The following is a 12,867-nucleotide window of genomic DNA, read 5'->3' as shown; positions in this document are numbered from 1 at the left end:
GAGGTTTGCCCTCTTTCCATGCCATAACTGAAGGCAGCATCCAAGAGAATAGCTTTGTCCGAACTCTCCTGAACATCTTATGTTGAAAGAATGGCCTCTCTGTGTAGAAATCCATGCCGTTACGCGCGCCACATCACCAGTATTGCCTTGATTATGCTTAGGTCAGTGTGGTAAGAACCGAAAATAGCCGACCTCCAAGCTCAGGTCTGCTATATTTTCACCAAAAGGCCCCTTTAGAAATGTCACCCCCTGCCTCTCTAACATTCTCTGCACGTCCCTGAGTATTATAAGTACCACATAGAGTTAGTCTCCCTACTCTTCCATTGTGATATTTAGACCCCCTGGTGTCAGGGAGAGGACACCTAGGCTACTTGTTGACTTGCTCTGTCTGAAGTGCATCAGTTAATTATCTCCCCATGAGCGAGTGGGGATTCTGTCTTGGAAGAGCGGTAGATGTGTGGTCTCCCATGGGGTAGACCAGGGTTCAGATCCCACATGACACAGATAGGACATGACACTATATGGAATGCAGCTTTAATTGTTGCCCGGTGTTCCAAAGGTAATCTGGTTTCATGTGGAATGTCCTCAGATGCATCAGCTCTCAGAGATCAGAAATGTGGATGTTCTCTAAGCAAAAAAAGAAAAAAGCAAAGATTCTCATGATAAATGCGTTGTGAGCATGCTATTTTCACTAGTTTGGGTCCCAGGAAAAGGTCTAATATCTCTTTTGGGTCACAGGTTAACATTTGGGAACCACTGCCCTAGTTCTAGGCCAGTTTTTCTCATACCTTTTCATGTCAAGGACCCCCAGATTTGGTTGCAGGTAACTACATAATTACCCCATACAAGATTTAAAAATATTTATAAATATTTGAATTCTTTAAAAAAAACTTAAGCAGATAGCAGAATAGCAAAATAGAAGATCTAGCAAAGCATTGCATCGTTATTTTCAAATAGCTGATGTATTTTGGATTAATTAAAGTAGTAATTGTTGATGCTATATTAACTAATTTAGCTGGGGACCACCCAGAACACCCTCAAGGACCCCTGGGGTCGCTGGACCTCCATGGAGAACCACTGCTTTATAAAAAAGAAATGATGTATGTTGTGCAATCAGGAATTTATTGTGATGTGGTAACATATTGTCCAGCCTAAGGCCCATGTTCATAAGATGCACTATTTATCCTTCAGGAAATTGCAGTAAAAACCATAGTGGTTAAATGTAAGCAGCCTAATAAAAAGAATAGAACATAAATGAGAACAACATTAAGAATATCCCTAAAATCACAAACAATATAAGAATAATTCTTAGAGTACTGAATGACAAATAATATAAATATTACATTTTAATTTGGGTATTATGACGAATCCCTGGGCTGACAAATCCAACTGCAAGATAAAATATGTTGTAAAAGTACATTTATTCAAGTACTACTCTACTAGGTCTCCGGGGAAAATATTGTACTTTTTACTCCACTACTATATTTGAAAACTTTAGTTAATAGTTACTTTGTTAATAGTTACTTTAATAGTTTAATAGAGGGCACTTTTTACAGATGGATAAAAGGGCAGGGGCATGCCTGTGTGTGTGTGTGTGTGTGTGTGTGTGTGTGTGTGTGTGTGTGTGTGTGTGTGTGTGTGTGTGTGTGTGTGTGTGTGTGTGTGTGTGTGTGTGTGTGTGTGTGTGTGTGTGTTTGTGTGTGTGTGACCTAGGTCAGGGGTTATCTAATGGCTTTATACTAGGAGTCAATTTTTATCACTTGATTTAAAGTGCAAGGTTGAATTAAAGCATATTTGAAAATAAAGAGTTCATTGGTGTAGCCTTATTATAATTGCTGCACTGCTGCAATTGCAATGCAATTTAAATGCTACAGTGCTTTTAACGTGTAAATGGAAGCATGTATAGCCTAGACCTAGAACATTAATACTAATAATAATAAAAAATGAAGAAAATGCATTAACACACTATTCTTTTAAACGTTTATTTTATTCAGTTGTCAATGTACGACAACTGAATACTTTGAGAACCTCTGATCTAGGTTATTTATTTCTGCTCGTACCGACTGACTGTGTGCTATACTCTACATGTCTGTCCCTCTAAGTTATGTAGGGGAAGTATTCGCACATCCAGATTCAGGTGCAGGTGCGTAGGACTATGAATACTGAAGAAATCATGAAAAGATATTTCATGAACAAAAACTCCCGCACTCTGCTCTTGCTCAGCTACTCATCTTTATTTCAATTGACAGACGTTTTGGTCCCCCTGGACCTTCTTCAAGAGTGTCTTGACACTCTTGAAATATCTTTTCATGATTTCTTCAGTGTCCCTCTAAGTTGAATTGAGTTCTTGACCTGCTGGCAACGTGCAAAAGAGATATGATGCTGATCTGTGTGGGAACTGGGAAGACACACATGCACACGCACAGGGGCAAAAACATTATCTCCGCCTCCTGGCCTTCCGGCCTGGCAGAGATAACTACCAGTAAAGCCTCAGTTTTGCTTACTTCAACAACAACAGCTGGGCTGAATGTGTGAGCGTGCCAAATGTGTTTGGACTGTTATAAACTCCACTGAGATTTAATGACTGGATACAATACTGCACACACATGTACACAGGGGCGTCGCACCAAATTCTGGGCCCTGGGTACAAGGATTCACTGCGGGGCCCCTGTGCTTTAACTATTGAAAAATAGCAGATATACAAGCTCACAGCGCGGCACCGAGTGCCGCGCTGCGAGCTTGTAGATCTGCTATTTTTGAAAAATCGTGAAAATCTTTGAATATTTCAAATCCTTCTTAGGTTTTTTGAAAATGTTTCTATGTCAGTGGAGCTCAAACCTTTTCATGTGAAGGACCCCCAAAATGGTATGTATTTGGCCACGGAAACCCCATCTCAATATATTTATTTCCAGGGACCTCCCAGAAGCAAAGTCTGAGTTACAAATGTTCGCTTAAAAAATACTCAAAGATTTGCTCACATTTTCACAACTTTTCAAAAATAGCAGATCTACAAGCTCGCAGCGCGGCACTCGGTGCCGCGCTGTGAGCTTGTATATCTGCTATTTTTCAATAGATAAAGTTACTAGGGCCCCTCCACCTTGGGCCCTAGTAACTCAGTCCCACTTTCCTACCCCTTGTGACGCCCCTGCATGTACACACACACACACACACACACACACACACACACACACACACACACACACACACACGCACGCACGCACGCACGCACGCACGCACGCACGCACACACACACACACACACACACACACACACACACACACACACACAGTCAAAATGATATGTCTGCATCTGTGTCCTGCATGGGCCTGTCACAGATGACCTCACTGTGTTGCAATCCCCTCCATACACTCTCTCCACTGTAAACACATCATGTACTGCTTCTGCAGGAGAGGGCGTGTGCGGGTCTGTCTGTGTTTGCATGATGTGTGTTAGCAGCCCCAGTTTGTCTGAGGATCGTTTCAAATGTAAGGTTCACTTATCGTGAGTTATGGTTGGTGATTCCCTCGTCCGTTTGCCAAAGCCAAGAGGAAACTGCAGTCGCTGTGAGGCTGCATGCATGGTGCATTAGCCTTACACTGAAACAGTGTAGAAAACCTTAAGAGGTCACTCTCTTCAGCTCTTTAGTGGGGGGTCCCCACTCCCAGATGATAAACTTAATGTGCAACATTGTTTTCTCACTCAACAGGAAACAAACCAACTTAATGTAAGTGTATAGAGGGTATCTGCACATTTCTAAAGTGACAATTTAAGGACTTTTTAATACCTCTAAAATGACAAATTAAACATTGGCCAAATTGTCAGATATCAGAGGCATAAATTGTGAAAATAGCAGATCTACATGCTTGCGAGGCGTTGTATACCATAGCATGTAGTAGAACCATGTTATACTAAATGTAATGCCTCAACTCTTAGTGCTCGTAGGGTGGGGGCGAGGGGTCCCCAATTAAAATAAAAGGTTGAGAACCACTGCTTTAAGGAACCTCCAAACTGAGGGGCAACAGAGGCCATGGCCTTCATGGCTTCTGTGAATTTCAATTTCAAATGTAGAAATACTCTGTTACAAGCAAAAGTCCAGAATTCTAAATCTACTTGAGTAAAAGTACAAATGTCTTGGTATCAAAATGTACTTAAAGTACCAAAAGTAGAAAGTGATTTCAAGTTTTCAAATATATAAAAATCCTTTGAAAATAGCAGATCTACAAGCCCAGCATTGTGAGCTATTTTAAAATGTCAGAATGAAATGTAGCTGCATAGGGCTGAAGTGGTTAATGTATGTTTTGTAATAATAATAACTCTACAAAGTAACTAGTAAGTAGTAACTAAAGTTTTCAAATAATTGTAGTGGAGTAAAAAAGTGCAATATTTGCCTCTGAGATATAGTGGCGGGCTAGAAAGTAAAAGTTCCAATCTTCAGTAGTACTGAAGATTGGAAATCCACAAATGCATTTGTGTCCCCATCCAGAAATGACCAGAATCAATGCTAGAATCAATGGGGGTAAATTTATTCACAATTATTGGCTTAGGAATGCGACAAAAAAAGGTAGAAAGAAATTGTGTATAAATCAATTAAAATAAATAAAAGAAAATGTCATTTTGGGGTTAACTATTCCTTTAATGTCTGATTCCACATACTGTTTACAATTAGCCCTTCGCTATGCCCCTCCTAAACCCGTGCTTGCCCAATGCCACGTTTAGCGACAGGTTACTAAGGCGGGTGCCTTGGCAAGCTGCCATGGCGGCGTGCAGCAATAGCACCCAGCTGCAGACTAACCTGCCTCAAACGCACGTCTAGGAAGAAAACAATAGCCTATACTAAAGTCAGATTAACATACAGTACACAAGTGTTACCAGTTATATTTTCTCATGAAGTGCTCCTAAATTATTCCTGTGGGTTTGTGTAGGTCAGTGCAATCCGTTCTGTTTTTGTTTCAGTGTTTGTGACACGGAAGCGAGTGGGTGGGACGTTCGCGAACGAATCGAGTCTTTTGAACGGCTCTTTGAAATGAACGATATGATTCGGTTCACAGTAGGGAGCCGTTCCTTTCTAATGAACAGTGTTGGGAAAAGTAATACATTTCTTTACTTAGGTAAACATATCTGCAATCAAGTTTGGAATGTTATTAATGTACTTGAGTAAAAGTAAAATAGTATTGGTATCAAAATGTACTTAAAGTAGCCTACCAATATTAGAACGTAGGCCTACTCATTATGCAGAATGTCCTGTTTCACAGGTTTTCCAATGAGTAAAATGTAGAAAAATCATTTGCAAATAGCTGATCTACAAGCTCACAATGCATTGCAACGTGACACATTGTGAGCTTGTAGATCACCTATTTTCAAATGCCAGAAATGTATCCAATGGCAAAAATGTATAGGCCTATTTGGGTGGAAGTGATTTACAATCATAATCAAAATCTACAAAGTAACCAGTAACTAAAATGAGGCAGTCTTTTGAACGGCTCTTTGAAAGGAACGGATCTCAGAGATCCGGTTCACTTCAGAGAACCATAAATCCCATCTCTATCTAGCAGCCAGACTCGCGGTACAGCGATGCGCGCCGCCATGGCAGCTTGCCAAGTCAGCTGCGTTAGTAACCTGTTGCTAACTTGGCATTGGACAAGGACGGCTTTAGGAGGGGCATAGCGAAGGGCTAATTCTGACTAAAGAATTCAATCAATGAATCAATGATGAAGTAATGAAAAGCTCTCAGTCTCATGGAGAATCAGTGACTAATAATTATGTTGTTGTAGCGTCCCCTGGTGGAGGGAAGCTAGTATCAACAATCAAGACAGGTACTGACTGTGCTAACCATAGAGTATACATAAAGGTGCTAACTGCTAATATATTTCTCTATTTGACTTGTCTATTTACATACGGTATGCACAGCAAGTCAGTAACATTATGATTCACATGATGGAACTAAAATATCCTGATATGACCATTATGAACAGTTCAGTTGACCAGGCAGCTGGCTAGGAGCGCTGGGTACTTTTTCACCTTAAGTTGTAACATTTAGGCTCACTAATTTATCTCATTCTGATGTGAGCGTTATTGGACATCATACAAAACGGTCACATGTAGTTGGACTGAATAGAAGTGAATTAGGAATTGTAAAACATATGGATTATACCAAAATAAATGGTATTTCTGGGAGGAGGTTTTACGTGTGCCTTCCACCTTGTGATGTCAGGTAAAAACAAACTCCCTGTGTACGTGCAGGGTTGCCATGTGTGCTTATTATAAGCGAGTTTTCCTTATTATTATTTTTCTTGTAGTTGTTGCTTAGTTATTTTGCTTATTATTGCGTAATGTTGTTTTAAACCAGTGGTTCCAAAACCTTTTAGCTCAAGAAAACAGCAGATCTACAAGCTCACAACGCGTCGCTTCACATCACATTGTGAGCTTGTAGATCGGCTTTTTCACTACTACACCTAGATTTTCCTTTTATTTATTAATAAAGTATGAAAATCTTAGGTTTTTTGGGAATGTTTTTTTATGTCTTGAAATGATAATAATTTAAAAAACTAAATGTTAGGAAACTAAAATGAAGGCACCCATAAAAAAATGTGTCCGACCCATGTCCGACTCATGCCATGGAGACTTGATATTTTTTGTTTTTTCTCACATTCCTAAGACAATACTGTAATTAGATTTTAGTAAATTTACCCCCCATTAAAATGCATTTGGCTCCCCATCCGGACTAAATCAATGTGGGTACATTTACTAATACATTTTTTTTTGTCTTAGGAATGAGAAAAGTACAAAAACAAATATTATTGAACTCAAGTCTCCATGGCATGAGAGAGAAAAACAAGAATTGACACACAGTCAATATAAAATCTGGTGGATTGGTGTGTTGAAGTTAGTGTAAAAAAAGTTTGAAAAAAAATGTTTTTGAAAAAAAAAGTTTGAAAAAAAATTTTTAGAAAAAAAAAAAGTTTAGGTCCAAAAATGTGTTAAAAAATCGACCTGATGGTGGCGCTATATGGGACAGATCCATGTCGATGAGATAAGTGTAGACATACTGTGTAGCGATTTGTGTGATTTTTGGGCAAAAACTGTAGGAGCAGTATTCAAAAATGTGTTTTAAAAAATTTGGCGGGGGTCCCTGGAGCTGCGGGGGTCCCTGGAAGGGTGGAGGTTGTGGATTGGCAGACAAGGATTGTGTGTGGAAAATTTCACATGGATAGGGGCAAAAAAGTGTGATGTGACGTGACAGACAGACTGACGGACAGACAGGCGGTGGAGGTTTTCATAGTAACTGCGACCTGACGGTCGCAATTATAATCATTAGTATTGTTTATTTTAATTATTATTATTAAGGAACTCTAGAAATCTCAGTTGGAACTGTTACCCCAGTGACCCGATGCTGGATAAGCGGTTGAAGATGGATGGATGGATGGATGGATGCATAGGCGATTCTAGCCTCTTCCAGCAGGGGGTGCACGACCTCTATTACCTCATGCACGCACGCGCAGCGCCTCATGCACGCGCGCGCAGCGCGCGTGCACGACTATATCCGCAAAAAATTGCGGATATTAGCGGTTTTGTAATGTTGTTTTAGCGGATTTCTGCAGTTAATTTTGTACCCAAATGTAACACAATATAAACAAAAAAAGTGTAAAACAGGTGCTTCTTTTTCTAGACACCATGAGCATGTCTAGTATAGGATTTATTTACTTATTTTGCAGACAGAGGCAGCAAAGCCAAACATCAAGTTAATCATCATTCATCAAGCAATCAAGCAGTCATTTACAGTGTCAAATAAGCATTTCACAAAAACAAATAGTAGACACATCCTTATTACACAATGAACTGCAGCCTCCGGGTTTTGGCACTTGCAAACCTTTCAATTATTTTCTGCACTTTAATTTCGTGTATTTTCTCAATCTGTAAAATGCCTATATCTGACACTCTTTTATCAGTCATGGTTGTCCGTAAATACGTTTTTAGTTGTCTCAAAGTAGAGAAGCTGCGCTCAGCTGAAGCACTCGTAACTGGTATGGTGAGGTACAGTGTGTAGACGTGTTTTAATGTACCAAATGAATCAGAATTATGCATTCCCTTCTCTTGAAAAAAAGCAAGTTTCTTTTCAAACAGTGTCGTGTCCTCCATTTCTTTTTTTTTGCGCACATTCTCTTCCCTGTACATGGAAGTCATTACAGAGATTTCAGCTTTCAGAACATCTGCATCAAGAGTGTATGTTTGACATACGTCTGTCACACTTTTTTCTGGAGGGCTATCTGAGGTTACAACATCAGCAAGACACTGGAGGATATGAAAATCGTTTTCAGAAAAGTGCCCCTCAAGCTGTTGTATGAGTGTGTCCAGTGTTCTATACAGAATATCACATCGGTAATAATCCGCTGCTGTGTTAAACACTGATTTGCGTGGCACACTAGGACCAGCAAAACCATTTCTTTCACAGATCTGACTAACATACTGGAAAACCTGAGAAGCAAACTCTCCCCCTCTAATATCCGTAATGGTTTTAACAGTCGCTTTTACTGTTGCAAATGCAGTGTCATATTTGTAGTTTCTTGTCTGCAACAGTTTATTTAGACTATCTGTCTGAGTTAAAACCCTGCGCATGAAGACCATACAGTAAATAAAGCTGAAATCGTGGATATTTTTAAGCAGTGAATTTGCTTCTACACCTGCTTTATCATTGGATTCGGCTATTTCTTCTAGAGTATTAACGAGTTCATCATAGTTATCTAACACTCCTTTTATAGCCTCCAAACGACAATTCCACCGGGTGTCACTGAGCGACTTGAGTGTTTCAGCCCCGCCTGCGAATGGTTTACTAGCTGTCATTCGTTCGAATACAGCGTGGCGCTTAGCACTGCCCTCAATGAAATTCCTTAGTGTCTGAAGTGTACCAAAAGCATTTCGGACTGTAGGCACATTAGAAACCATGTCAACAACACATAAATTCAATATATGCGCATGACAATGAACATAGAAAGCAAGGGGATTTTCTTTTAGGATACGGGATGCAACCCCTTTATAAGGACCACGCATACTGGCTGCCCCATCATAACACTGGCCCCTCAGAGCGTTTATATCTAAGTCCAATTTTTCCAGTGTGTTTTTAATTAAAGCAGCAAGTGAAGCACCATCAGTCAGCTCTGTACGATAAAACCCAATGAAGCGTTCATTAATCTCTAGTGATTCAGATACATAACGGAGAATGAGAGCAACTTGTTCATGTTTTGACAAATCCATTGTTTCATCTGCAATTATGGAAAACACACCTGCATTCTTAACTTCAGATACAATTTTTTCTAGCACTTGTTTAGCCATTAAATCAAGAATTTCGTTTTGAGACTCACTGTTGACGTAGGTGTAGCGCTTCTCTCTCAGGGTAAACATCCGTCTAATTAGTTCACTGTCATTTGAACGCAGTTGCATGAGTTCTCTCACATTTCCTTGGTTTAAAGAGTCCTCGCCTTCATCATGTCCTCTTAGAGGTATTCCCTGGTGAGCACAGAATAAAACCGTCTGAATGACGGCTTGTAAATAGTCACGGTTGTCTTCTACTAATGCCCGTCTCTGGGTATCCAATTTTGACGCGACGCTTCCCTTCTCCAGCGACGCCAGGTATCCCTGCCATCTGCCCGAGGCATCAATGTGGTTCTCTCTTGTAGAATGGTCACGAAAAGTTTGTTTAGCCTTATTCCATGCCTGAAACCCTGTAAATTCAATTCAAATTAAATTAGCTTCATTGGCATGAGAAAACATAGATTACATTGCCAAAGCATTAAAGCAATATAACGAAACAGTTGAAAAAAGGGAACATAATAGACTATGCACTTGGAGGGAGTACAACAGCATTGTGTAAACAGAGATGTGTCTTTATTTACCTGTCCTCCTGAAAGCTTGCTCGGTGTTCTCAGAACCAAAGGCCCGACATGGAAAGCAGAACGCCCGGTCATGGCGCACGCTATACTCCAGCCAGGCAAAATCTTTAAACCACTCCTTTCTGAATTTGCGTTGTTTTTCGCCAGCGGTCTTTAATGGACATTCTACATCTTCTGGCTGATATGGACCCAAAGCCAAAAACTGCTTAGCTTTATCCGGGCCATGGCAAGGGTCTCTTTCATGAACAAAGTTGGCTTCATTTGGCTCCTCTGGGTCTGGGCCTGGGGTAACAACAGTTGAGTCTGGAGTGGGGCTTGCTTGCTGTGGAGGAACCGGGGCCCCGGCCTCCGGCAACGGCGAGCCTTCCACAGTGATGTCGGTGGCTGGATCACTGCTGCTGCAAGCTCCGTCCACCTCCTCTGGTTCGCGTTCATTAACATTACTGTCAGTGTCGAGTGAACCCGTGTTCACATTTCCTGATGATGAATTATCGGTTGTGGCACTGGGTTTGCTCTTTTTTATAAAGAATTGGTCAATTGTCTTTGTATTTATAGTTCGTTTCGCCATTATTGCTGCTCTGCCGCTGTATCCATATTGTTTTAGGCGGGCGGAAACAGATAAGGAAATCAAGGAATTGTGGGTCATCATATCAGAGCCGGCCAGCACAGGTGTTAATCTCACAGCCCACCCACAGTGCCTGCCAAGTCTGCCAACAGCGCCGTCGCCAAGCAAGCAGTGATAGGTCTTACATTGCAAGCAAGCAAGCTGAAATACTTGCCCCTCCACCTCTCTTTTTGCGCACATTTTACAAATCACGATCACTGTTTTATTTAATAATTATAAAATAAAGTTACATTACAAAAAAAAAATATATATATATATTTTTTTTATTTTAAAAAAAAAATAAAAAAAAAAATATTTTTCAAAAAAAATAAATCAAAATGGCCGCCTGGCGGCCAGGGGGTGCACGTGCACCCTAGGACACCCCTTAAAATCACCTATGGATGGATGGATTATTTTAGAGTAAGCTACTTTATTTACCATTATTGTGTAGCAATAAAACACAGGCTTATAGTTTAATAAAGAGCCTAAATGCAACAATAGTATAGGCTTGTCATTCATGATGGATTGCTTTGTAGATTAGCATTATTGGACTAAATGTAAAGACGCTACGCTGCGCCAACCGTGAATTCAACACAATCTGCTGTTGAGCAGTTTAACCAATTTGCTACGTACGTCTACACAAACGGTCAGATTACAAAGATAAATTGCTTAGTGAAGGCTCACGGATGTCACCATAGGGTACGCTCCAGCAGAATGTCCCGTAATGATCGTATTATTTAAAGAGGAGCATTTTAATCCGATCGGTCGTCGTTTCCCTAAAAAGGTATTAATGTATCTAAGTGCAGTACACCTCGCAACCGATGGGGTCGCATGGCTGAAAAACAACAGAAAATGACGTCTGATCGGATTAAAATGCTGTTTATTAAACAATACGAAAGACACGGGTAATTCTGCTTGAGCGTACCATACTGTGACATCTGTGAGACTTCAGTAAGCACTTTATCTTTGAAATATGAACGTTTTTGTAGACGTACGTAGCAAATAGGTTTAACTGCTCAACACGAGGTTGAAGTGAATTTATTACGTAACGTGCGCAACACCGTGACTCGTGTCGTGCCATATCTAAATTGGTCGGGCTAACAGTCCTAAATGTAGCATAATCAGTGTTTGTGTAACTTCAGTCAGAAGATAATCTGACGGTTCTGACAGACTTAACCTCCTCGCGTTGTGAGCTTGTAGAAGAGCAAACATAGAGTTGGGTCGCCGTTTTATTCCATGAGTAATTGTGTATAACATGCCTGCGTTAGCCTGCAGCTAGCGCTAGCTAACGTTAGCGTTAGCCGTTAGCCACACATCCAGAATAGTCCAACGGCGAGTGAACGATTGCATTCCGTGTCCTTCATGGATTTTTTTCCCCCTGGCTGTCAATGTTTTTATTGTCCAACACGTGTATGATTCTCTCTGTATAATAAACATTTGGTTGCATAACACAAAGAATGATAGCCGATGTACAGCTGCAGAGTCTTTTCTCTCTGGCTCCCGTTTAGAGATGGGACGTTCGAGAACGAATCGAGTCTTTTGAACGGCTCTTTGAAATGAACGATGGGATCCGGTTCGCAGTAAGGAGCCGTTCCTTTCTAAATGAACAGTTGTGGGGAAAAGTAGGCAATTCCTTTACATAAGTACAAATATCAATACTGCAATCAATGTGGAAATACTCTGCCACAGTAGAAGTTTGGATTGTTAACATACTTTTATATATATATATATATATATATATAGGGGCTGTTAAGTATGACATCATTTTGTAGGCAGAGGAGAATTTCTGCCCCCAGTTTCCGTGAATCTTTTTACTATTTTTACTATTCTCTTTGTTGTTGAAAGGAAAGTGTTAGAATGATACTTTAGTCGTTATTTTTTAGTCGTTGTTTTTTGAAATAGCGAGGGACAGAAAATGCTCTGGGGGCAGATTCTCCTCTGCCTACAAAATGATGTCACGGCTTAAAAGCCCCATATATATACTTTTTATTGCAATGATTTCAATTCATAATTCACATTTTATGTCCATAGTTGCAATAATTTTCTTTTCTTTTTATTTATTTTTTACATCTTTTTTAAACACCACCACCACAAACACCCACCACCTACATAACACAATAAAAAAAACATTAAATAAAATAAAAATAAAATAAAGAGGCTTTTTTTGGAAAATACAACATAAAATGGACCGCAACAAAAAGAAGAGGGGTTATGTGGGCACGTTATCCTTATTTATGAATGTTAATGTACTTGAGTAAATGTACAAAAGTATGGGTATCAAAATATAGTAGAAAGTACTCATTATGCAGAATGTCCTGTTTCACAGGTTTTCCCAATTAATAAAATGAAGTTGCGACGCATTGTGAGCTTGTAGATCGG

The sequence above is a fragment of the Nannobrachium achirus genome, assembly GCF_963921795.1.
Source record: "Nannobrachium achirus genome assembly, chromosome: 15".
NCBI classification, from domain to species: Eukaryota; Metazoa; Chordata; class Actinopteri; order Myctophiformes; family Myctophidae; genus Nannobrachium; species Nannobrachium achirus.
This window is presented reverse-complemented; position numbering follows the sequence as displayed.